The 22,994-nt window shown below is 42.7% G+C and overlaps 1 protein-coding gene across 1 annotated transcript in view; it reads right to left on the bottom strand.

The window, feature by feature from the left end:
* The window catches only part of Schip1 (schwannomin interacting protein 1), a 152,242-nt gene extending 145,450 nt beyond the window's left edge, over nucleotides 1-6,792 (bottom strand). The window contains exon 1 of the mRNA XM_050147520.1: nucleotides 6,750-6,792. The gene's annotated coding sequence lies outside the window, so the exon portion shown is untranslated. The remainder of the gene's footprint in view (nucleotides 1-6,749) is intronic.
* Nucleotides 6,793-22,994: the final 16,202 nt, after the last annotated feature.

Raw genomic sequence — 22,994 nt, 5'->3', positions numbered from 1 at the left:
TTGCCTTTAATAATGGTATGTCAGTTATGTTAGGCCTTAGCCAAAGTTGGTTGACTCAACATTGCAAACGAGACTTTGGGTGATTGCTCAGGTAGTCAGTTGTCTTTGTCAATTGTTACACATTTGGATCGTTTGTTAAGTAATATTTATTGCCTTCTCGGATCTTTGATGGAGTTGAAGATTATATAATTGTAGTTACTCTCTACATTATTTAGACTCCTTGAGATAGAATGTTTAGCAAAACTTTTGATTCTCAATATTGTTTGTTATATTTATTTGTTATTATTGTATATAGTTGTATTTGGTTTAGTTCTGTCTTATTTAGACAAAAGGGGGAGATGTAGGGATAAGTCCCACCCCTTAGGGGGCGTGTTCGCCTCAGGCTAAAGTTCTCCTATAAAATTGGTGAGCGTGCTCCCAGCGCTCTCTTCTGCTTTCCTGGTCTCCGCGGGAACAGTGGTTCTGTAAGTCTATTCCTCCATTAAAGCTGTCTATATTTTGACAATCTGTCTGCATTCGCTTACGCCGTTACACCTACATGTATACCTTATGCCAGAAGAAGGCATCAGATCCCACTATAGATGGTTGCAAGCCACCGTGTAACCGGTTGCTGGGAATTGAACTCAAGACCTCAGTCAGTGCTCTTATCCATGAGCTATCATGCCAGCATCCTATAAATACATTTTAATAAATGGTCTTGAGTGAACATAATGGATGCCATTAAGTTATATCATTTATTATTCATATCAGCTGTTAAGATGAGCTAGTCATGGTGGGTCACATCTGTAATCCCAGCACTCAGGAGGCTGAGGCAGGATGATTACCATGAGTTCAAGTCCATTCTGGGTTACATGAGAGATCCAGGCCAGGGTGGGCTACAGAGGGGGAGACATTCTAAACAACAACAACAACAACAACCAAACCAAAACCCAAAAACCAACCAACCAACCAGACTGTTAAGATAAAGTAAAATGGTATTATCAAGTTCATTTTTGTATAAGCACTGAGAAGAAAATGTCCCACGCTGTCTGTGAATGATGGAGGGAGGGACTAAATGGGGCACATCGTTACCTCCTTATTAAATCATATTGGAGTGCTTCACTGCAAGGCCACTGGTTATGTCATAGTGGAAGGCTTTGGCATGCAAGGCGATAATTAACGTGTTTCTCTTGTCCCCACCGGGTGACAGCAGAATGTCTGCACGAGTGACCATTGCCCAGTAATCAGTTGCATCTCACTTCTCTTTACCGTTTATTATGCCTTCTCAAAGAAAGTGGACTCTTCCGTCTGCATAGAGAGGGGAAGGCAAGTTGTGTTGCTCCTTACTGAGCAGCCATCAAAATATAAAGAATAGAGCTTTGGTTTCCTACTTGGGTCTGAGACGTAGCAGAAGTGATGTGGACGAGCACACAGCTGGGCTCTGTTCCTGAGCCTTCGCAGGTGTGGCTTGCCAGTCTAGAGCTCCCAACAGCCACGGAGCCCACCCGTGATTCCTAACCCAGCACCTAGGCCTCTACTACCAAGGAAATGGAGTTGACAAGTTAACTTTCTAGTCCAAGACAAGTGGAAAGAGGAAACCTTCTGATTACGTCTGATTGGAGGATCGAATCGCCCTCTTGCTACTAGTGAGAATTTACCTATTTAATCTCTTTCAGCTTGCTTTAGGATACCAAGCACATTGGGCTGTTGGGAGAATTTCAGATCATATGGGTAAGACACAATGCTTGCACAATTAGAGTTCAGTTACACAATGCAAAGTATTTGGTGAGGGTGCGAGAAAGGGACTCTGATTTCCCGAACTTTCCCCTTTATCTTCTTGTTCATTAACTGATGTGGTCAGATTGTGAAGTTGAGCTCCCGCCAATGGGATGAGATGCTGTCACCTGACCTATATAGATCCAGGATTAAAGGTGGAAATCATCCTACCCCGATGCTATCTAGACTGGTTTGGGTTTGGGCATAGTCTTTTTACAAAAGGAATTGCCTTGCTGAGCGACTCTCAATTTGTTCTGTGTTTCTTGTGTAATACCAAGATTATTCTTTGTTTTCAACAAGGAGATGGCTGTATTACACACACACACACACACACACACACACACACACACACACACACCCCAGAATACCAAAATAGAAGAGGCATAGGGCCTGGGAGCACTGGAGCTGAAATTTACTGTGGGGTTATAGGACCTGTTCCCAAAGTGGGGCTCCCAGACGGTCAGCAACGACAAGAAATTGCAGATATTCTGGTCCCAGGCCAGATCTGCCTATAGTAACGCAAGGGATGCAGCCACCACGTAACCTTAAGGAATGTTTTCCACTCTTTCTAGTTTGGGAGTTATTGCAGCAGAAAGAAGGAAGTCAGAGTAGGCGAGGGCGGATGCGATGAAACGGGAAGGAGAATGTCTGCTCCCCCACCCCTGTGATGGTTAAAAGAGAGAAAGCCAGGAAGTCCTGCCAAACACACATCTCTGGCAAGATCCGTGTGCCTCCCTCTAGTGACAGTTTCCCACTGGCAGATATCCGCTTGCCACAAGCAGAAAGCACAGACCCAAAGCATACTAGACAAGTGTGTGCTCGATTGACAAGACCAGGTAGGGGGAAAGCATCTCGAAGGCAAGCCCCAAGGCAGGTGGGCAACAGACAGCAACTGTCCCTTTCCCTGCGGGGTGGGGGGTGCCCTTATTCTTGACTGCTCCAAGTGCAGCTTTAGCTGAAGGTGAGACATGAGTCAAGACAGTGCCCCAGGTTTCCCCGTCGTGGCTGCTTCAGGAATGAATGAAGCCATCGGCAGATGTCAAAACAAATAGTTGAAGATGTTTTAGGAGATTCAGATCATCGTCACCCAAGTCTCCAGTTCACCTGCTTAGTGTAAGACCACTTCCCGTTCTTCGTTCCAAGGCTTTCTACTTGTAGCCTTGGGGGTAAAGGCATTGAAGAATACAGTCGAAAACCCCATGAGATCCAGCAGCTGAAGCCACATTCACAGATCTCCCACCATCCCCATGACTTTTTCAGTTCTACTTAAGCACCCACTTACATTATTATTATTAATTATTATTAAAAATAAGCCTATGGGGGCTGGAGAGATATCTCTATCAATCTGAGTACTTATTACTCTTGCAGAGGACCCAGGTTTGATTCTCAGGACCCACGTGGTTGTTTGCAACTGACTGTAACTCCTGTTTCTGGAGACCCAACATTCTCTCCTGATCTCCACAGGCTCCAGGCATGCATGCAGTATACATACATACGTGCAGGCAAAACATTCATACGTGTAAAATGAAATTTAAAAAAATTCAAATTTCATTTTGTATTCTTAGAAATATACCTATACTTGTAAATAGTTTGAAGGGTCAGAAGATCCAGGGCTAGTTACCACCTTAAAACTGCATTTTCATGCACACATGTGGTGTGTGTGTGTGTGTGTGTGTAGGGGGGGTGGGTTGTATTAGCATGTGTTTTTTCAGGTGTGTATGCATGCAGAATTCAGAGGAAGACATTGGGTGTCTGGCTCAATTGCTTTCCACCTTATTTTTTGATGACAGGATCTCCCACTGAACCAGAAGCTGGCCAGCTACATTCTGGGATCCGCCTGTCTCTGCCTTTCAGTATCAATACTGGGAAGACAGATTTGTCTGTGAGCGTTGGGTATTGCACTCAGGTTCTTTTGACTTCACAGCAAGTGCATTCTTGCCAGCCAAGCCCCCAGAAGCACTGTTTTATGAATGAGCTACAGCAATTCTGTTAGGAACTGTTAGGCATTGGAATGCGACAGACGGGGCCACCTGCACTGGCCGTGTTTTCGACTCTCCCCAGCTGTGTGCTCAGGTACCGTTATCATTCCTTATGCACATGAGCTGAGACTCAGACGCACAAAGGAAGAAGCCCAGAGTACCACATCTAATTTAAACTCTCAATCCAGTCCTGTGAGGTGTTAGCCCAGAACTGGAGGTTGGCTGGTGGCGGTGGTGGCGGTGGTGGCGGTGGCAGTGTGTGTGTGTGTGTGTGGGGGGGTCATTCTGCTTCTTCCGCTGGTGGATGTGCTGTGCTGTGTGCTTGGAGCATTTCTGCTGCTGAAATGTCTCTCTACCTCCCAAAGATGGCAGAGAGATTGCCTTCCGTATAGAAGTACGTCATGTCATACAGATCTCTATTACAGTAAAAACACTCCTGCCTTCCGTACAGAAGTATTGTCATGTCATATACATCCCTGTTACAGTACAACACTCCTGCTCTCAAAGCGGCCTGAACAATGGAGACCACGCAGGAACAAGGGGCACATTCTTTAGAACGGTGGTGAATGTGTTACGAGATTGTATAGAACGGCAGCAATTGCTGTTATTGAAGCACGTGTGTGCTGTATACTAACTAAAAAGTTCTCTCAAAATGCTTTTTATCGCGGTGAACTACTCCTATAGAGATGCTCAGATGGTTTATGATTGCTCGCCAGGAACATGGTTTTATATCAAAAGAAAGCATTATTTATCCTATGTCTCTGAACACAAAATAAGTGGAAGTGGGTTTGCTTTAGGAGCACCCTCAGTAAGCCTGGTTAATGGCTAGGGGTGGGTTTCCCAGGGAGGTGGGTGTCTTTGTTTAAAGGGGGCTGGGAGGAGGAAAGTGAACACAATGTGGTTCTGAACTTGTGCAAGAGCGCTGGTTTCCACTTCCAAGCCTCGCCTCCTCCTCCAGGGATGATGTATTTCCCCAGGTCGCAGGGAGAGAAAAAAAAATGAGTTACTCATTAACTTTGCAAACGAGGACCCTGAGGTGCACGCTAGTTAGGGGACCAGTCTGCCGTCACAGAATGGGGGAAGGGCCTGGACGTGGATCCCAGACCTGCTCAGTTCTAATCGGTCTTCCCGAGTCGTTGGAAAGTCCCTTCCAATCCACGTGTTTGTAGTGAGGAAACTGAAGCGTGCTTCAAATAAATGGCCTTGTGAAGTCACACAGCTGGTATGTGACTGAAGGTCACTGTGTGACATGGTTTAGAAGCTGTGCTTTTTAAATGCTTTGATTTAGTTTACAAAAGATCACAGTGTCTACCCCGTAGAGTCTGCCCAGCTCTGGTGGATGGGATTTTGCTTTTCTTGGCTGCATGCATACTGAAAGCAGTATACATACTTGTACCTATGCATGTTTGTGTGTGTGTGTGTGTATGTCTGTTTTTGTGTGCAGACTTATACCATGGTGCCTGTGGAAGTCACCAGACAACCCTCAGGAATCACTTCTCTCCTGCCACCTTCTGAGACCCAGGGATTGAATTCAAATCATCAGGCCTCAGTGCATCTGACACATTCTTCTGTAGCAGCGTGATACAGAATGAAGCAGAGCTGGACCCATAAGCTCAGATCTCGCCTGTTGTGACTATGAACTTTCCTGCTTGGATACTAGTATTCCTAAAGAGGGTCCTTTATGAATTCAGAGCTCAGTGTAGCAAGCCAGGGTCAGACCTTGCTCACCCATCAGAAGCCAGGCAAGAGGAGAAGCCCTTGTATGGAGGAGGCTCTGTTGATAAAAACAGAATCTTCTCCAAGGAGTCTCTAGGAAGCTCTGACGAGTGCACGGGGCACTCATTACTTAATAAAGGATTCTTCAGTGACTACTCAGATATGTGAATATTTTTACAAGACGTGGAATATGTAAGGAATTTTAATCCAATTTTAAACCTTCCTACCACCAAACTCTGCGTTAGAAACCGGCCTCGGAGTGATGAATAGCCCCTGTCTGAGCAAGGAGAGGCGACCCTAAGCCCTGCAACACACCATCTCTCTTTTTAAATTCCTGGGCGGACTTCTTTCCCAGCAGTAGCTGACGAATGGGCTTGCTTAAAAGGTCTGGGACAGGAGATGAAATGACCATCAGGTATTTTCCGCCTCTGCCACACCCACTTCTGCTTAGGCTATCAACAAAATCCCAGTCCCAGATGAATGAATGCACCTTAGCTTTTCCCAGACACACACTCGGCTAGCAAGTATTTAGGTCTTCACAAGTTCTGTTAGTTGACTTTGGGTTGGTAACTGAAGAGGCTATAGACCGTGGGAAGAAACATCTGGAAGCCGAATTAGTAAATTAGCAATCAGCTTAAGCGCGGCTAAGCCCTTCCAGCCTTGTGCTGGCGGAAGACAGGATTCCTGAGGCAACAGGGACACTTTCTCACACCCGGAGTCTTCTGGCAGGTAGCCCTCTCCAGTCCCACCTTGAGTCTGTGACAGCCCAGCCTCACTGCTCTCCAGACAAAGGGTTAAGTCTGCGGCCTTTCCTGCCCTCCTTGCTGCGAACAGCAGCCTGTACTTTCTCCTCTGCAGTCAGTCCCGGTCTCCAGCTTCTACAAAGCCATCAGCACTGGCAAAAGCCTTGTTTCCCCTCCTGTCCCCGGTGGCTTTAAACTTGTAGCTCACCAGATTATTCAGCTCAAGAGTCTGAATTTACCCCTCAGGGCGTTGCCCTTGCCTAGAATCTGCTCTCACTTTTCCTGTGTGGAGGTCTCCATGCCTCCGGCCTCTGGGAACCTGACTGCTCCCCTAGCTGGTGAAGTTAGCCGCATCCTAGCTGCTGGCATCCTAGCTGGCTGCCTTACTGCACATTTCTCTAGTAACCTTGCTGTTTCCTTCAACTCAAACTTCTGCAAGCAGCCCCCTCTGCTGCTGACCCTCAAGTTCTCTAGCCTTTCATAAGAGCATTGACAACCCATCTTGGGGACAATTCTGGGAGGGGGTACAGACGGGGAGAGAAGGTTTGGGACTCACCTGCACAGCAGCAAGGATCACACACTGGATGGGGCTGCCTGCAAACTTCCCAGGGACTGTCTGCAGCAAGTATCTTAGCCTTAAAGGGGCAGGGCGCTTTTCACCATATAAGGAAGATAGTTTTGCTTGTTAGCCACTGGGGCAAAGCAGCTGGTCTCTCTGTGTTGAGGAGGTTTAAGCCTTCTGAGGGCATCTGGAGCCTGTCAGTTCCTGAGGCAGGTTAATCGGGCCTTGATAAGACCCAAGAATAATGCTTGGGTGGGCATATTAAAGGACAGAAAGCCCTTTCTAGGGACTTATCTTCTTATAAAGGGAGTTTCTGGCAACTTGGAAGTTCCCCTGAATGCCATGAAAGGGTTTCTGCTTCTAGTTCATCTTTGGCTTTCTGAAAATGAGTGGCCCTGCTCTCCTCAACTAGGCAAGGCAGACTGCACCTCCTTCCTCCTGAGAAGGAGGTGTAGGGCACTGGAGGTTGGTGAGGTTTGTGGTGTGATTTAAGACACCTCTGTACCGGAGGCAGAAAAAGGAGGCAGAGTAAGGTCTAAGCAAAATTAGGGTCAGCGTATGAGAGCCACCAGCGGCTGAAAGGCTGGAAGCCCTAGGCTCTGGCCTACAGGTAACAAAATAAAGCACGAACAGAAAGCAAAACAAAAACCAAGGTGTATAAAAATAACCCATGAAGAGGGCAGAAGCCCTTTTGTGGCATTTAGGAAAGCTTCCATGGTTCTGGACCTGTAGCCATTGAGCCTGGACCCTTTTCTATCTCTAGCTCTGCTACTGTCAAAAGTGTTTTTTTTTTCCCCCTTAACGAATCAACCATCCTCAGGTCTGCATCTAATTTTTTGTTCTGGGACGTAGGGACCTAGAAATCCCACCGGGTGCCTGTCAACCCTTATATCTCCCGTAACACACCCTGAAAACAAGTGCTGTTTATTTTGCTTCTTCCCGAACGGATAGATGCACACCGTCCTCCTCCAGAGCCCCCAGTCTTTGCTTTGGGGCCACCACTCCTGAGAGCCCCTCTTGGACTTAGCCTCCAGCTGAAGCTGGCAGCTGTCTTCTTCCAACAGCGTCAGGGGAATGTGTTCCAGCCAGAGAAAGCATTACCTGCTGCTGATATTTAAATGCAAAGCTGTCCTGTTCATTTGGGGGTGGATTAAAGGCAATTATAAAAGGCTAGATGCAAAGAAGAAAAAGTGAAGTTTAATTTAGTCATCACTTGGGTGGTTACAGGCTTCTTCCTTTGCAGCCAACTGGCTGTGCTCCTTTGAAAACGCTTTTGAGTCTGCCAGGTAGCGCTAGCTAGCACCCACTCTACACTTAGCTAATTTGCCTGCTCTGTGGATCTGGGATTCTTTAAGAATGGAATTTGGCGCCTGCTTAGAAAGTCTTGCATTACCTTCTTACACAGATTTGTGAGTGTGTGTTTAAGGACAAAGAGCACTTGGTTTTCTTCTGTACTCCGGTTACATCCAGTAGGGAACAGGCCTAGGGCAGACCAGGAAACAACCAAGGAGAACCTGGGGTTGCTATTTGGTGTCCACTGTTTTGTGAAGAAAGTGAATTTTCGCTAAATTATTGTGGTTGTTGGCAAATAGGCCTGGGTCTCTCTGCCTCATTGTTTCTCTGTAGCTCAGTTAGTATTTCTTTTACACACCATTAGGTTTTCCTCAAGGGCAGAGATCAAAGGCAATTCTTTTACAAGTTTTCCTTCTGTGTGGAGGCCCAAAAAATGTGAGCCTGTTTCCACCTTGTCTGAAGGTCAGAGAGTTAGAGGAGCCCAGTCCTGCTAACAACAATCAGAGCTATACCACATCCCGAATCAGTACACATTTGGTGACTTGGTTCTTTTGACACTTAGATGGCACCGACAGGTAGAGCCACTGCACTCTGACAGATGGTCAGGATATGCAAGCAGACTTCTGCTTCTTCTTTTGTAACAGGAGGGTTAACCTGAGGAAGGGCTGCTTTCAGGATACTTGGTCGAGGGTGGCTTCACTGCCTAAACAACAGATGCCAATGACTTGGTATCTCAAAGTGTTGAAACAATTAACTGTTCTAGTTGTGCTTTGTATCATGTTAAAGAAGTCTTTTGTTGACTTCTTGCCCCTTTTGTATTAGGGTATAAAAGTGTATGGAAAATTAAACTCAGGCGATTTCAGTATTCACTAGAACTCACTCCTGGTACTATTCTATGGTTTCTGTTTTATTATTTTTGCATTTTCATGCTCTTATAATTCTGATCGCCACATCCCTACCCTGGCAAGAGTTATTTTTGTTGAGGGTGATCCCTGACGCTTTTAGTGTCTCTTTGATCCAATAATCTGATTTCAAGGAACTAACCAATCAGAAACAACACATTATGTGAAGGTGTTCCTTATTTTGTTATTTGTAATGAAGGACATAGGAAGTGACTCAGCTCCAAGGTCACTGCGTGCACCAGTGATAACACCTCTTGCTTGATGATTGCTCCTTAAGGTACCATACACTATTCTATGACCTGCCCAGAGACAGTTCAGCCCTCAGGACAAGCCTCAAATGGGATGGCCATTATATGTCTTCCTAGGCCGTAAAACAGAGGTAGGGAGATTAAACAACTGGTATTCGAATTGAGGTATTTTCATTCTGCACTGAGCATCATGGTAGGCACTAGGGATCAACAGACTGACAATGCAGAGAGGGAAATTACCTGGCGTGAGTGAGAAGAAAACATGGAACATGCAGCAAACCCATTTAGGAGTTTATTAGAGGTAGTGTGTACAAGCCTGGGGAAGTCAGTGTGCAGAGAGAGAGAGGAGATGGCACATCCAGCTTTTAAAAGCTGCATAGCGCATGCACATAGGGGGTTGACATGGCTATGTCATGTGCAGATGATGGGGCTCATGCATGCACGTAATGGCTTAGCTGAGTCATACATGGATGATGTAATCCATTCCACATGTGGGTCACGCAGGGCACCTTTAACATCCCCGGGCCATTAGGCACTTCTGCCTCAGGGCTTGTCTGCACATCCATGGCCCCTAGTTTCTCCCAAGCAAAGCGAATAATTCAAGCCAAGCATAAATACAACCAGAAGGAAGGCAATACCAATAGACATGCTAAACAGGAAGGAGGTAATCCCGCAAGGCTCCACCCCCAGTCAAGTAACTATAGGCAACCAGGGAATGCTGGGCACAAAAAAATTGGTCTTCCCCAAGGATGAACCTCCTAATTGGCTTCCAGTACCAAGCCATTAACCTTGAAATCATATACATACAAATAATATGAAATGGATTCAGCAGGTATGTTTTTGTATTAATACAATCATATATATATATTATATGTATGTTTATACGCATATTATATATAATATGTAATATATAAACACATACATACTGTGTGTGCATGAGTGTGTGTAACAAAAACAAAGAAAAATAGGACATGAATTTGAAAGGGAGCGAGGAACAGGAAGAGGGGAAATAATGTAATTATATTTTAGTAAAAAATTCCAGGCAAATTAACATTTACCTCAAAAGTTGCCTTCACAGAGATAATATCCTTTTTACATAGAGATATTTTCAAATAAGAATGTTACAAGGCCTCAGAACATACAACATTTGAATATGGCCTTACTCTTTCCCCAAATGTTAGCCAAATATAATCTTTTGGGAATTTTAGTGGTATTTCATCATATTTTAATAAGTAAAACTTGCCTAAAGATCAGAGAGTAAAACAGCCCCACTGATCAGCCTTACAGACCAGGCAGTGGTAACACGTATCTTTAATCCCAGTAATGATACTAGTTGCCATAGAAACTGGGCAGTGCATTAATCCTAATGGTGCACACCTTTAATCTTAGCAGTAGAGTGAAATATAAGATGGGAGGAGAAATTATTTAAACTAATATTATATTTTAGAAACAATGTTTCTTTGGGGAATCACCCAGATAGAAGGCCCCAGCCTTCTGGGTTATGCAGAAGATATGACAAAGGTCAACACTGAAACAATGAATGTAGAGCAAAAAGAGACAAACAAGGCAACCCCTTATCATTGGTAAACTCCATGAGCCTCTTGCAGACCCCCAGGTTGAATGTGGCCCAGTTATTCCCTGTCACTGTGGAGGACATGCCTCCCCAGGAAAATTAGAAAATCCAATGTCTGTTATAAAAAAGCATACTGCTCTGAATGATAGAATAATCATGGAGGATGCATCAAAAATACCAACAGAAAATAGAAAATGTATATTTTGGTAGACTTCTATAAATAATCAAAGACCAAAGCTAAGAGTCTGAATAAATAACATCATAATGGAAGAATTATTAGACACAGGTACAGATGTGACTATTTTTACTGCAGAAGTATGGCATCTGAATTGACCTCTCCAGGAGTTAGATGTTCAATTCTTAGGAATTGGAACCCTATCTCAGGTAAAACAAAGTACAAGATGGGTTGAATGAAAGGGCTAGAAGGACAGAGAGGAAGGCTGAGGCCATATGTGGCTAGTATAACAGTGAGTCTATGGGGTCTCCATCTGTTACAATAGTGGAATACCCGATAAACATTCCTGCAGTCTCACAAACAGACCATAAACCAACTCAATAAAGAAAACTGTGACTTCATCAATTAGCAGGAGTAGACACAGCAAAAATTATAGTACCTTTTACTAATGAAGAAATTAACAAATTATGGACAGACAGTGAATCCTGGCAGAGAATTTTTACTAATATTTTGGAAGAGATTAATAAGAACTATCCCCAAAATGAGAGAATTTGACTTATAAAGAGAGCTAATTGGATCCTTCCTCACATTATATGGGATACACCAATAACTGGAGACCATACATTCTATAGTGATACAAACAAGTCAGGAAGGACAGGTTAAAAATCAGAATATTTAAGTAAAGTGGAGCAAAGTTCTTATGATTTTTTTTCCAAAAGCTAGAATTCTATGCTATTCTCGTGGTACTAAGAGATTGTAAAGAACCTCTCAACACAGTCACCAATTCCCAATATGCACAAAGTTGTTTTGCATATTGAAACTGATGAATTTATACCAGACGACACAGAACTAACTTTATTATTTATTCAGGTTCAAGGCATAATCAGGAATAGGCTTCATCCCAGATACATAACACACATCTGATCTCATGCAGGTCTGCCAGGTTCTCTAGCATTGCCTAATGCAGAAATCGATCAATTATTTATTGGAAATGTGCTGAAGGCCTCAGAATTTCACAAAAGACATCATGTCAATTGCAAATGTTTAAAAAAGGACTTTTCCATTACATGACAATAAGCCAAGGAAATTATAAGGAGATGTCCCTACTTGTTATTTATTCAACTAAACACCACTACCTGCAGGAAGTAATCCAAAGCATACTCAAAGGAATGAAATATGGCAGATGAATATGTTCCATTTTGTAGAATTTGGAAAACTAAAATATGTACCCCACACCATTCATAGCTATTCCTGTTTCAGTGGGAAACTGCTTTGAGTTCAGAAAATGCTGATTAAGTAATCACACATTTACTATAAGTTATGGCCATCATGGGTATACCTGCACAAACAAACACAGACAATGCTCCAGCATATGTCTCTAAGAACATGAAACAGTTTTTTGCTTATTATAATATAAAACATTACAGGTATGCCACATAATCCTACAGTTTAGGCATTTATAGAAAGATCAAATCAAACTACAAAGGATATGTTAAACAAACAGATAGGGATGAAAAAGACCCCCAGAAATAGATTACATAATGCTCTATTAACCTTAAATTTTCTTAATGCTAATGAGAAAGAAACAACGGCTGTAGGGAGACATTGGATAATAGAAAAAAACTGAATTAAATCAGCCAATGTATTTTAAGAGTGTGTTCACCTCGGAATGGAAACCAGGAGATGAGCTACACTGGGGAAGGGATTTTGCTCTTGTCTACACAGGACAAGAAAAGCTATGAATACCATCAAAATTAATCAAGATAGTTTGAAAAAGAGAAACTTCTTGATAAAGAGAAATGTCAGCTCACCCACAAAAATGACAATTCTACAGATTGTAAGAAAACCTCGTAAGGGTTGGGACAGGGTTCTATTCTTGTATTTGCAGGAAAATACCCATCTTCAAAACATCAAGAGACCTTGGTCATCTAGATGCCTAAAGAAGAAAAGAAAGCTATTCAGAAAGAATCACCAAGCAAAAGAAATCTGACTTATGATACCAATATTCTCTGCAGGGTAAAATCTCACTATCTAACATATGCATTTTCCTACTTCTTCAGTGTAATGGTAGTAACAACTCACTTAAAAATCAAAGCTGGCTTTGGAGTTGAATGGTGGCTCTCTTTCTCTAAATCCAAAGATGCTGTTAAAAAAAAAAAGTTTAGAGTTTCTGTCTCATATCAGAAGCCACTTGGTGTGGGACAGAAGGAAGATAAAATCTAAGGACCAAGGTTATCAAAGCTCTGCTTTCAAAAATTTTACTTCTCCCCATACCTATTTTCATCTCTATGGTACCTTTCTTTGAATATATGTCTATTGAAATGCAAATTTAACATTTTGATAAAAATAATGTTTAAGTTTTCCACAGTGAACAATAAATCTTTGTACCATAATTTTTGTAGTCTCCAGGAAGAAGATGGAACCCCACAACAAAGATTCCACCTGGTTCATATGATGCTGGTGGTGTTTTGGGAGGCTGTGGAAGCTTTAGTTGGTAGGGCCTAGCTTGAATCCATGGGTCACTTTAGGGGGTGTTTATCCCAGCCTCACCTCTGGCCTGAGAGCTCTCTCTCTTTCTAATTCCTGATTTGAGGAGATTGGAGGGAGCCACATCACGTGTTCTCACCATCATGAAAACATCACGCCTTCCCCACGGCAATGGAAAGTACCCTCTGAGCCACAACGAGCCCTTCCCCATTTAAGTTGTTTCTGTTAGGCAGCTTGTCACAGTAATGGGAAAAATAATCAATACAGTCATGGTATAGGGACATTATATACCATGGAAAATAAAAAGCAAGTATAATAAAGAATGAGCTAAGCATCAATGTGAGTCACGTGTTTATTACTCCTTTGATGGACACACTTTTCAGCTTTTACGGTGAGAGATATTCCTAACAGGTATTTTATGTGTGAAGTTCTTATTTGAGTTTTGTTTTTTCAAGACAGGGCCTTATTATATAGCTCTTACTATTCTGGCACTCGCTCTGTAGATCACACTGTCCTCGAATTCATAGAGATCTGCCTGCCTCTGCCTCCTGAGTGCTAGGATTGAAGGTATAATTTATGTTATTTTTTGAAGTTTGTGCTTAATATTATCCTTAAGGATATCATAATTGTTTAGCTTCAATACACTTATTTTTTGTTTAAAAAATATTTTTGGAAGACAATTTGCTGTTTCTTTCTTTGTGGCTTTTAGTTTCTGTGGTTCAGAGTCTGATTTCTTTTTGATAACCGGGTCAGATGGAACTATCGGTGCGGCTTTAACCTAAGCGCCTCTCCTGCTTCTGGAATCTTGTCAGTTGACACTTGCTCCAGAAAACAAAGCAGAAATGCAAAAATAGTGATCTCAAATTCCGGCCAAGAAACACCTGCTAAATAGTTGCCAATATCCTTTGACTATTTTCTCTTCAAGCAATTTTGGAAGCTCCGGTTGTATTTCTGTAAAGGTTTGCACCTGGGCAACGGCACAGGGCTTTTATGAGGAGTGCTATTACCAGGGCTCTCAGCGGAGCTGAGCAGGGAAAGGCCACAGGGAGCCCTGTTTTATAGTACAGTAAGGTTAGCCATTTACTGTTCCCATAAGCTAGTTCACTTGCAATAAAGGTCAATGGACCTTTTTAGGGAGGAGAGCTGGACCCCTGTCTCAAACTGCCGTCTGCAGCAGTCAAAATGACAGGCTTTTCTGGAAAGAGGTGGGTTGTTTATTTAGCTCGGAGAGTGGTTCAGTCTGGCCAGCTGATGGCCAAGGCTATAAGAAAATTCACTGATGTCGGTGCAGAATTCCGAAGTCTTACAGAAGCTTGACCTTGAGCATAAAGATATGCTGTAGCAGACTATGGCTCTGGTTGTTGTCTTGATATGTGAACCAGGAGAGTACCATTTCTATACCTGGAACTATCTAGTCCTAGATTTACAGGAAGCTGATGTTCCAAACACCTGTGCTTTAAAGACAATGGAGAGGTAAAGTCTTCCATAGTAGGGTGGGTCCGCTAACTGTTACTTTATCTTTTTGCCAGAATCATAGGATTCCACCATGACTCCCAGTTTACTTGCACAGAAGACTGAACCCAGGGCTTCAGGATGCTAGGCAGGCACTCTGTATTTCCAGTCTGTTAGTTTTTTTTTTTAAAGAGTTTTATTTATTTTTAGTTATATGTATGTGTGGTTATGTGCACATGTGTGCGGGTGCCAGAGAAAGTCAAGGGCATCAGCTACCCCTGGAGCTGTAATTACAGGGAGATGTGAACCATCTGACATGGGTTCTTGGAACTGAGCTAGGAGTAGTGTGTGCTCTTAGCTGCTGGGCCATCTCTTCAGCCTGCTCCCCACATTTAGATAGTTAATAATGAGATAACACTGAGTGAGGACTTGCACAAATGCAGTGGTGTTCAATATTTTATAAAGAAATTTTGGAAATTTAATTGTGTGTGTGTCCATATGAGTGTATGTCATATGTATGCAGGTGCCCATGGATTCCAGGAGAGGCCATCAGATCTCCTGGAGCTGGAGTTACAGGTGATTGTGAACTGCCAGATGGATGTTCTGGGAGCCAAACTCAGGACAACAGTGCTCCTAGCCACCGAACCATCTCTCCATTTCATTCAAGAGATTTTGGAAACTTACATGGTCTTTCAATTCTACAATGTAATGTTAAAAAATGATCAGAAACCTAAAGGATATAATATGACATATGATCTGTTGTAAATACTGCATTTTAATAAGAATAATGATATTCAAATAGGTGTAAAATATCTAGTGGAGTATAATATTTGTAGTCGTAAATGAAAATTATAATAACAACATTCACCATTATAAACTAGCTAAGAGTTAGAAACTTTTCATAAACTTTTTTATTCCCTTTGAATTTATATTTCCATTAATTTAAAGAATTTTATCGCCCCACAAAATGTATTTTTATGTTCGAGAGTATTTATTTACCTTAGCATAATAAAAATATAATGAAACTAATGTGAAAATTGACATCTTTCCCTTTCTGGTAGCCATAGGTTCTGCTCAACGGCAGCTCCTCAGTGCTGAGTTGGGGCTCAGTGGTTAGTAACACAGCAGAGGCAAGGCTTCTCCCTCACACTCTACTCTCTACCTGGACTCTGGAAGTCTTTGCATTTGGTCAGGACTAAGAACTATTTCCCATCCTAACAGCAAAGGTTGGGTTGAGTTCCTTTTGATCGCTCTCCCTCCTCCCACTCCCAAACCCATTTCTCTCCTCTTTCTCTTCTTTCTTCTCTCTTCTCTCTTCTCTCTCTCTCTCTCTCTCTCTCTCTCTCTCTCTCTCTCTCTCTCTCTCTCTCATTGGTTGAACTTTGAGACAAAAGAGATGAAATGCAGCCAGGACTAGTTGGAGTCTTTGGAGGCTCCACACCAGGCCAAGAAACGACTGAGCAATAAACTTTCACTGAAAGAGCAGTTAAACTTTTAAGTTTGTATGTAGAGTTTTTAGGGTGAAATTTCCATCTCCAGCAGTCCCAACAAACTAGGCTAGGGTAACCATCCAAAGCTCTGATGAAAGGCATAAGTAGTAGTGAAAGAAAACTAGAGGATAGAGATTTCATCAACACTTTGGAAAGAGGAAGCAATGAAGGGCTCTTAAGAACCTGACTCTGTCCTTGGGGTTCTAAGTTGAGCATTAGTTCTCCACAGAGGAAGGCTCTGGATAGGGTGCAAGGGGAAGGGGAGTGCATAATTAAGGAGTCCCTGCTCAAGCTGTGATCACGCCCATCATTTTCTTTCTTCTAGTCCTTTAAGGTGGGACCAATCCTGTTCTTTTTCAGGGTGTAGCCCTCAACTTCTAGGATAATTGCTCTCCTCTGGATGGATCTATACCTACTAGCTTTGTTCTTGGAATCTGAGGTGACTGGAGGCTGAAGATAGTGGCCCATCTCACCTTCGTGCTTTCGGCTTTGTGGGTCAGTGGTGTGCAGTACATGCAGTTTCTAGCAGGGTATGGTGGCATGTGCCTACAATCTTAAGATCTGGAGAAGGGAAGGCAGGAAGATGAGGAGTTCAAGGTCATCCTTGGCTCTGTAGTCAGTTGGAGTTTCAGCCTGGGCTACATGAAACAGAGTCTCGAAATATCAACATAGTATTACTAGTATTAACAAATAAAAATAGAACAAAAGCAGGTAATAAATAGGAATAATTATATCTATAAATAAACACGGAACGAAATCCCTGCTATGGTATGTTGACAATCGTAAGGATGCTGGCTGGCCCTCATCCTGAGGATGGCACCCATCACTATTTATCCAAGCAGTGTGGGCACATTATAACTTCTGATAAGTATAGTAGGAATAAACAACTTAAAACAATTTAAAAGTGCACTCAATGAAAACAGAAATCTTGTTCATGGAAATAGAAATAAAGGCAGTTCTGGTTACGTCACCCAGCTCTCACAGAGTTACACGTAGGCAGTGATCTACAATAACATTTTAGAACAATCTATCAACTGCCAACTGAACTGAATCCCATTTCAATTTTATTGAAGGCAAAGATTTAGCAACCACTTGGCTTGCACAGGAATTTGTTACCCAAGACATTAAAGGCATTCATTTTCTTAACATGTTTACCAACCTTATAAATTAATATTTCAGGTTATCCTTATTTATTTATTTATTTATTTATTTATTTATTTATTTATTTCTGGCTTAGATCTCAGAGTACATTGAGCACCAGTATGGATCTCCATCACAAGATGCTGTAAGAATGCTGTCAGAAAAGGGTTTTAAAGATAGTATGTATTACATGATATCTGGACTTTAATTCACTTAAAACTATGTGTGTCTACATCTACATATCTTTGAAAGTCTCTATGGATGAATGGATGCCCAGAATAATTAGACCCTCAATAGGGACACTGGTTTAGGGAAGAGGGGTCAAGAGTCAGGAGGTGGAGCCATCCTCTTTGGATTGTAGACTTTTCCTGAAATACTTGGCCTTAGATCCTTCCAGAAATCCTTGGCCATTTTTTTTCCTGTCCTTACCTCTGACTCTCATTAGCTCACAGAAAACAGGCTCGTGATCAAGATCAAAATTTGCAGTATATAAGAAGTCCTTTTAAGTCAATGAGAAAATTATGACGACTCTACCAGAAAGAGCTGGCTCAATGCTATAAACAGGCAGTTACCCGAAGAAGAGCTTCCAATAGGCCAGTCCCATAGATAACGTTAAAAATTACCCTGGGACCATGCAGATATCATTTAAGACAACAAATAACATTTGGAAAGTCAAACTAGAAAAATTCACATTGAGTGGTGGTTGGATGAAGAACAAATGGTTCGGTGAACATAGGGGGCGATTAGACAATGCACATCAAAACCTCAGGAAATGCAGACTGGAACGGGCAACCCCAAGCCTCATAATTCTTCTAAAGAAGTAAACACAAGTGTGCAAGATTCAGTGTCGGATCTTACGACAGTGTGAATTCTAGTCAGGTTTCCTTTGGTGCAAGGATGTTTGAAATGCCTCCTCTCTTGCATTTTCCTGGCTCTCTTGGCTATGATTCCTAATCAGTTTAAATCAAGGACTTCTGTGCCAGTCAATTGCTCGCCATTGTTTATCTGAGAAGGGAAATGATATCCGATGGGGATGCTACACCTTTCAGCGTTCACAAGTGGAACTAGGGTTATTTTTTTCTGCAAAAGACAGGAAGCGAGATAGGCTAGCATGTCTATAGTGATCAAAAATGGAACTGATTTAAAAGTCCATGCTGGACCAGGTGGTGGTGGTAGTGCATAGCTTTAATCCCAGGATTTGGGAGGCAGAAGCAGGTGGATCTCCAAATTCAAGGCCAGCTTTGTCTACAGAGTGAGCTCAGGACAGCCAGGGTTACAAAGCAAAGAGAAACCCTGCCTTGGGAGGAAAAAAAAATCCAATTTGTGATAACATCCACCATGCAATGAGCATCGAGATAGTCTTCTCTTCTCTTCTCTTCTCTTCTCTTCTCTTCTCTTCTCTTCTCTTCTCTTCTCTTCTCTTCTCTTCTCTTCTCTTCTCTTTTCTTTTTTCTTTCCCAGACACAGTCTTACTATGTAGCCCTGCCTGTCCTGGAACTCACTATATAAACCAGGCTGGCCTCGAACTCACAGAGATCCACCTGCCTCTGGCTCCTGATTGCCGGGATTAAAGGTATGCGACTCAATGCCAGGCCTAAAAATGTGCTTCTGGAAGACTAAGGATGCAGAAGTAGACCTGGGCCGAGGAGAGAGAACTGCAAAAGAGAACAGAAAATTGACCTTCACATTTTTAACACGCTTTCAAAGAAAGAAATGTCATATAGGAAATGCTAGTGATACAGGTATCTGAGCGAAGGGATAAATGTTGATTTTAAACTTCTAGCTCTTATGAAACAGTTTCTTCCTAAATTAGTTACAAGTAACATTTGAAAGCATTTTCACACACACACACACACACACACACACACACACACACACAAAATTTGTGTGAGTCATTCGACTTTAAAAGGACTGGAGACAAAGTAGAGACCAGTTCTTGGTGGAGAGATGCTGGCCAGGGACTCAAGAGGCTGCAAACCCTTGTCACTGTTCCTGAGCAGAGGGCACCCGGCAGGCTTGGCCACAATGGCAAGCTACTGAGTGCTGTGAGCGGGAAGACCCAGCCGCCCAGCTTCTCTTTATGCTCGCCACTTTTCTCTGACAACTTTCGAGCCCTTTGGCTATATTTAATGAGTGCTGTATGAAGCCAAGCGGAGTATGGGATCCAGTCACAGAGGACCCAAGTCAGGCTCACTAGTGTCCTAATGAAGCCATAAGCCTCTTTGAGCTAGAGTAAGATGGAGATAATTTGCTTCTTTTGATGGCTGTACAAATTGCAAACATATACACTGTATGTATCTCCCCCATCTATCTATCCATCTAACCTAGGTAGTTACAAAATACATATATTACAAATGTCACAAGTATAAATATATGTATGTATGAACGACACACACACACACACACACACCAGTTACGTCATTAAAACTAGAAGCCTAAGCCTAAACCCTTCCTTGATTTGGCCTTGGCTTAATTTCAATGATGTTGTAGATCGCTAGACTTCTTGGGATTCTGAAGAAGTCTGGAAGACCTAAGGGCTTTGAGAAGTGTTCATTATGAGTCATCTCCAAGGTAAGAAAGAAGAGGTTACAGAATTTGTATTTCTGATGAAAGCAGGAGCTCCATAAACAAGAAATGTTGCCGAGAGACAAGCCATGGAAACAAAGGTCTTATTCAAATTCAAACATTTGCCGACAGTGTTTTAGAATATAATAAATTGCAGCTCTTTTCTTTTAATATTCATGGAGACATCTTTAAGGTATTCAAATTTTAGCGAGAACTGTGGGCATTAACCACAGAATCTGAGATTACCACGAAACTCATAAAATACATTATGCAGCAAATTGTATGTGTTTTCTTGACTCTAAGAAGTTGTGTCTGCTTCTCTGCATTCTGGAGGGTCAACCCACCCTGTGATTGTTGACCCACCCAGTAGAACCAAACCTCCTCCATATATTCTGCAGGACATCTCTTTTCGCTCCATTGTTTTGCTTTTACACTTCCTTAGCTGCATTCCCAGAAACAAAGGATGCTTCTAAAAGACCCCATTTCAAATCCAGGGAGTCCAATTGAGTTCTTTCACATCTAGGGGATGGCAGTGGGCAGAGAGAGGGGAAAACCCACCACTGTTTCACTTCCTGTGTTCTATGAATGGCATTTCACCTAGCACTCCCTGCCTTTGTAATACAAAATGCAGCGGTAAGTGCTTCGATCCCTGTGTGGCACTTTGTGGATATGTTCACACAAGGCTGGGGTCTGGCTTGAGGCCCTCTTGCTTCTTGCCCTGAAACACACTCTGCCAGTGACGGTTGCATTTCTCAACTTCCACGTTTTTGCTGACCCACAAATTATCTTTCAAGTGGATTGTACTCTGGTGCTATGATTTGAATATATCCACTCCGAAACGTATATTAAAACTTAATCCCCATTATGAGAAATTACGAGAGGATCAGGAGGAGCCCTGAAGGAAGGAGAATGTCTGTACTCTTAGCTGATTAATGGATTAATAGGTCAATGAACTTGTTTCCAAAGTGAGTCTTATATAAACATTACTTAGCCTAGGTCTCATGAACGCTCTCCACACCCTCCCAGGACTCAGACAAGAAAGCCAAACCCAGATGTGGCCCCTTGACCTTGGAGCAGAACTATGAACCAAAATAATCCTTTTGTGTGTGTTTGTGTGTAGGCTACCTGATCAGTAACACCATGTTATTAGGAACAGAAATGGATTTTTATAGCAACATTCTTGCCATGAGCTTCGTGGGGTCAGGGGGTGAGGCTGGGGGGCAGTGGCATCTTTTAGCTGTGGCTATCACTATGTAGATCGCTATTGTGGGCGTGACAGGCAGGGAGCAGCTCTGGGGTCAACAGAGTCTGCAGCAGGGCTTCCTAATCCTCCGTGTTCCTTCTGAGCTGCCTTGGGTTGAGGTCTTTCTGATTTCCCATCAGCCTGAAGGGAGGCATGGCTATGAGCTTCCCTGGCTGGTTCCTCCTTGCTCTTCTGGCAGCGTGGTCTCAGTTCATTTTAAGCGCCTCATTTCCTGCACTGAAGTGCTTTGCCCTTTGTGCTTAAAATAGAGTGAGTCCTGTCATCTGTAACAGAGCCGTAATCCACAGGAGACAGATGAGAGCTGGTAACATCTGGTGCCTGTTTTGGTTGTGAAGATAGTGTCTGGGGAGGAGTGGGGGACTCTTGGGTGACAGAGTCTTCCCTGTACCTTACTGTGCTTCCAAAATCGAGGCTATTTGTCAGCTGCCACTTTGCTCATTGTGTTTTAAAAGTTTATTCTGACAGACATTTGATTTCTCTTAATTATTTTGCCTTCATGCCCTACAGTGAGTTGAATTCTTACTGGTTTTTATCCAAACTTGGTTGAAAATAAGGTTTATTTTATGTTTTATTTCCAGGGTTGGAGAGACAACTCAAAAGTTAAGAACACTTACTGCTCGTCTAGAAGAGTTCAGTGCTGTGGAACACTCCTCTTGGACACTGTAAAGATTTGTCACTTCTATTGGTTTAATACAACACTGATTGACCAGTAGCCAGGCAGGAAGTATAGGCAGGTCGACCAAACTAAGGATGATGGGAAGAAGAAGAGCAAAGTCAGGGGTCAACAGCCAGACACAGAGGGAGCAGGAGATGAATGTGCCAAGCTAATAATTTCGGGTGTACTATCACCCAAAAGAATATAAATAAGGAATATGGGGGCCGGGCTATGGTGGCGCACGTCTTTAATCCCAGCACTCGGGAGGCAGAGGCAGGCGGATCTCTGTGAGTTCGAGACCAGCCTGGTCTACAAGAGCTAGTTCCAGGACAGGCTCCAAAACCACAGAGAAACCCTGTCTCGAAAANAAAAAAAAAAAAAAAAAAAAAAAAAAAAAAAAAAAAAAAAAGGAATATGGGTTAACTTAACATTTAAGAGCTAGTTAGTAATAAGCCTGAGCTATTGACCAAATATTTATAATTTATATAAGCTTCTCTGTGTTTATTTGGGACCAGGCAGTTTGGACAAAAAAATTCCACTACAGTTCAGTTCCCAGCACCCACTTCAGGCAGTTGGTAATTTCCTGCAACTTCAGCTCTAAGGATTTTCTGAAGCTTCTGACCTCCACAGGTACCCACGCCACACTCATGTGCACGTGTGCATGTGCACATGCGCGCGCACACACACACACACATATACACACCACACCACACTTTAAAAGTAAAATACAGTCAGGTGGTGGTACCTTTAATCCCAGCACTTGGGAGGCAGAGACAGGCAGGTCTCTGTGAGTTCAAGGACAGGCTATAAAGCTACAGAGAAACCCTGCCTCAAAAAACCAAAAACCAAACAAACAATAGCAACAACCAATAAAATACATCTTAAAAACTATTTTTGATTTCTTGAAAAAAGTGATTCTCCCATTTTGAGCATTCTCCCAAGTCGCCCCAACTGAAAGCCAGAACGCTGTACATCTGCATGGCATTGGTTGACTC

This window comes from Alexandromys fortis, unplaced genomic scaffold (assembly GCF_014885135.2).
Source record: "Alexandromys fortis isolate MF-2015 unplaced genomic scaffold, M_Fortis_MF-2015_v1.1 scaffold_53, whole genome shotgun sequence".
Lineage (NCBI taxonomy): Eukaryota > Metazoa > Chordata > Mammalia > Rodentia > Cricetidae > Alexandromys > Alexandromys fortis.
The sequence above is the reverse complement of the archived record's forward strand: the minus strand, read 5'-3'. Positions and strand labels throughout refer to the sequence as shown.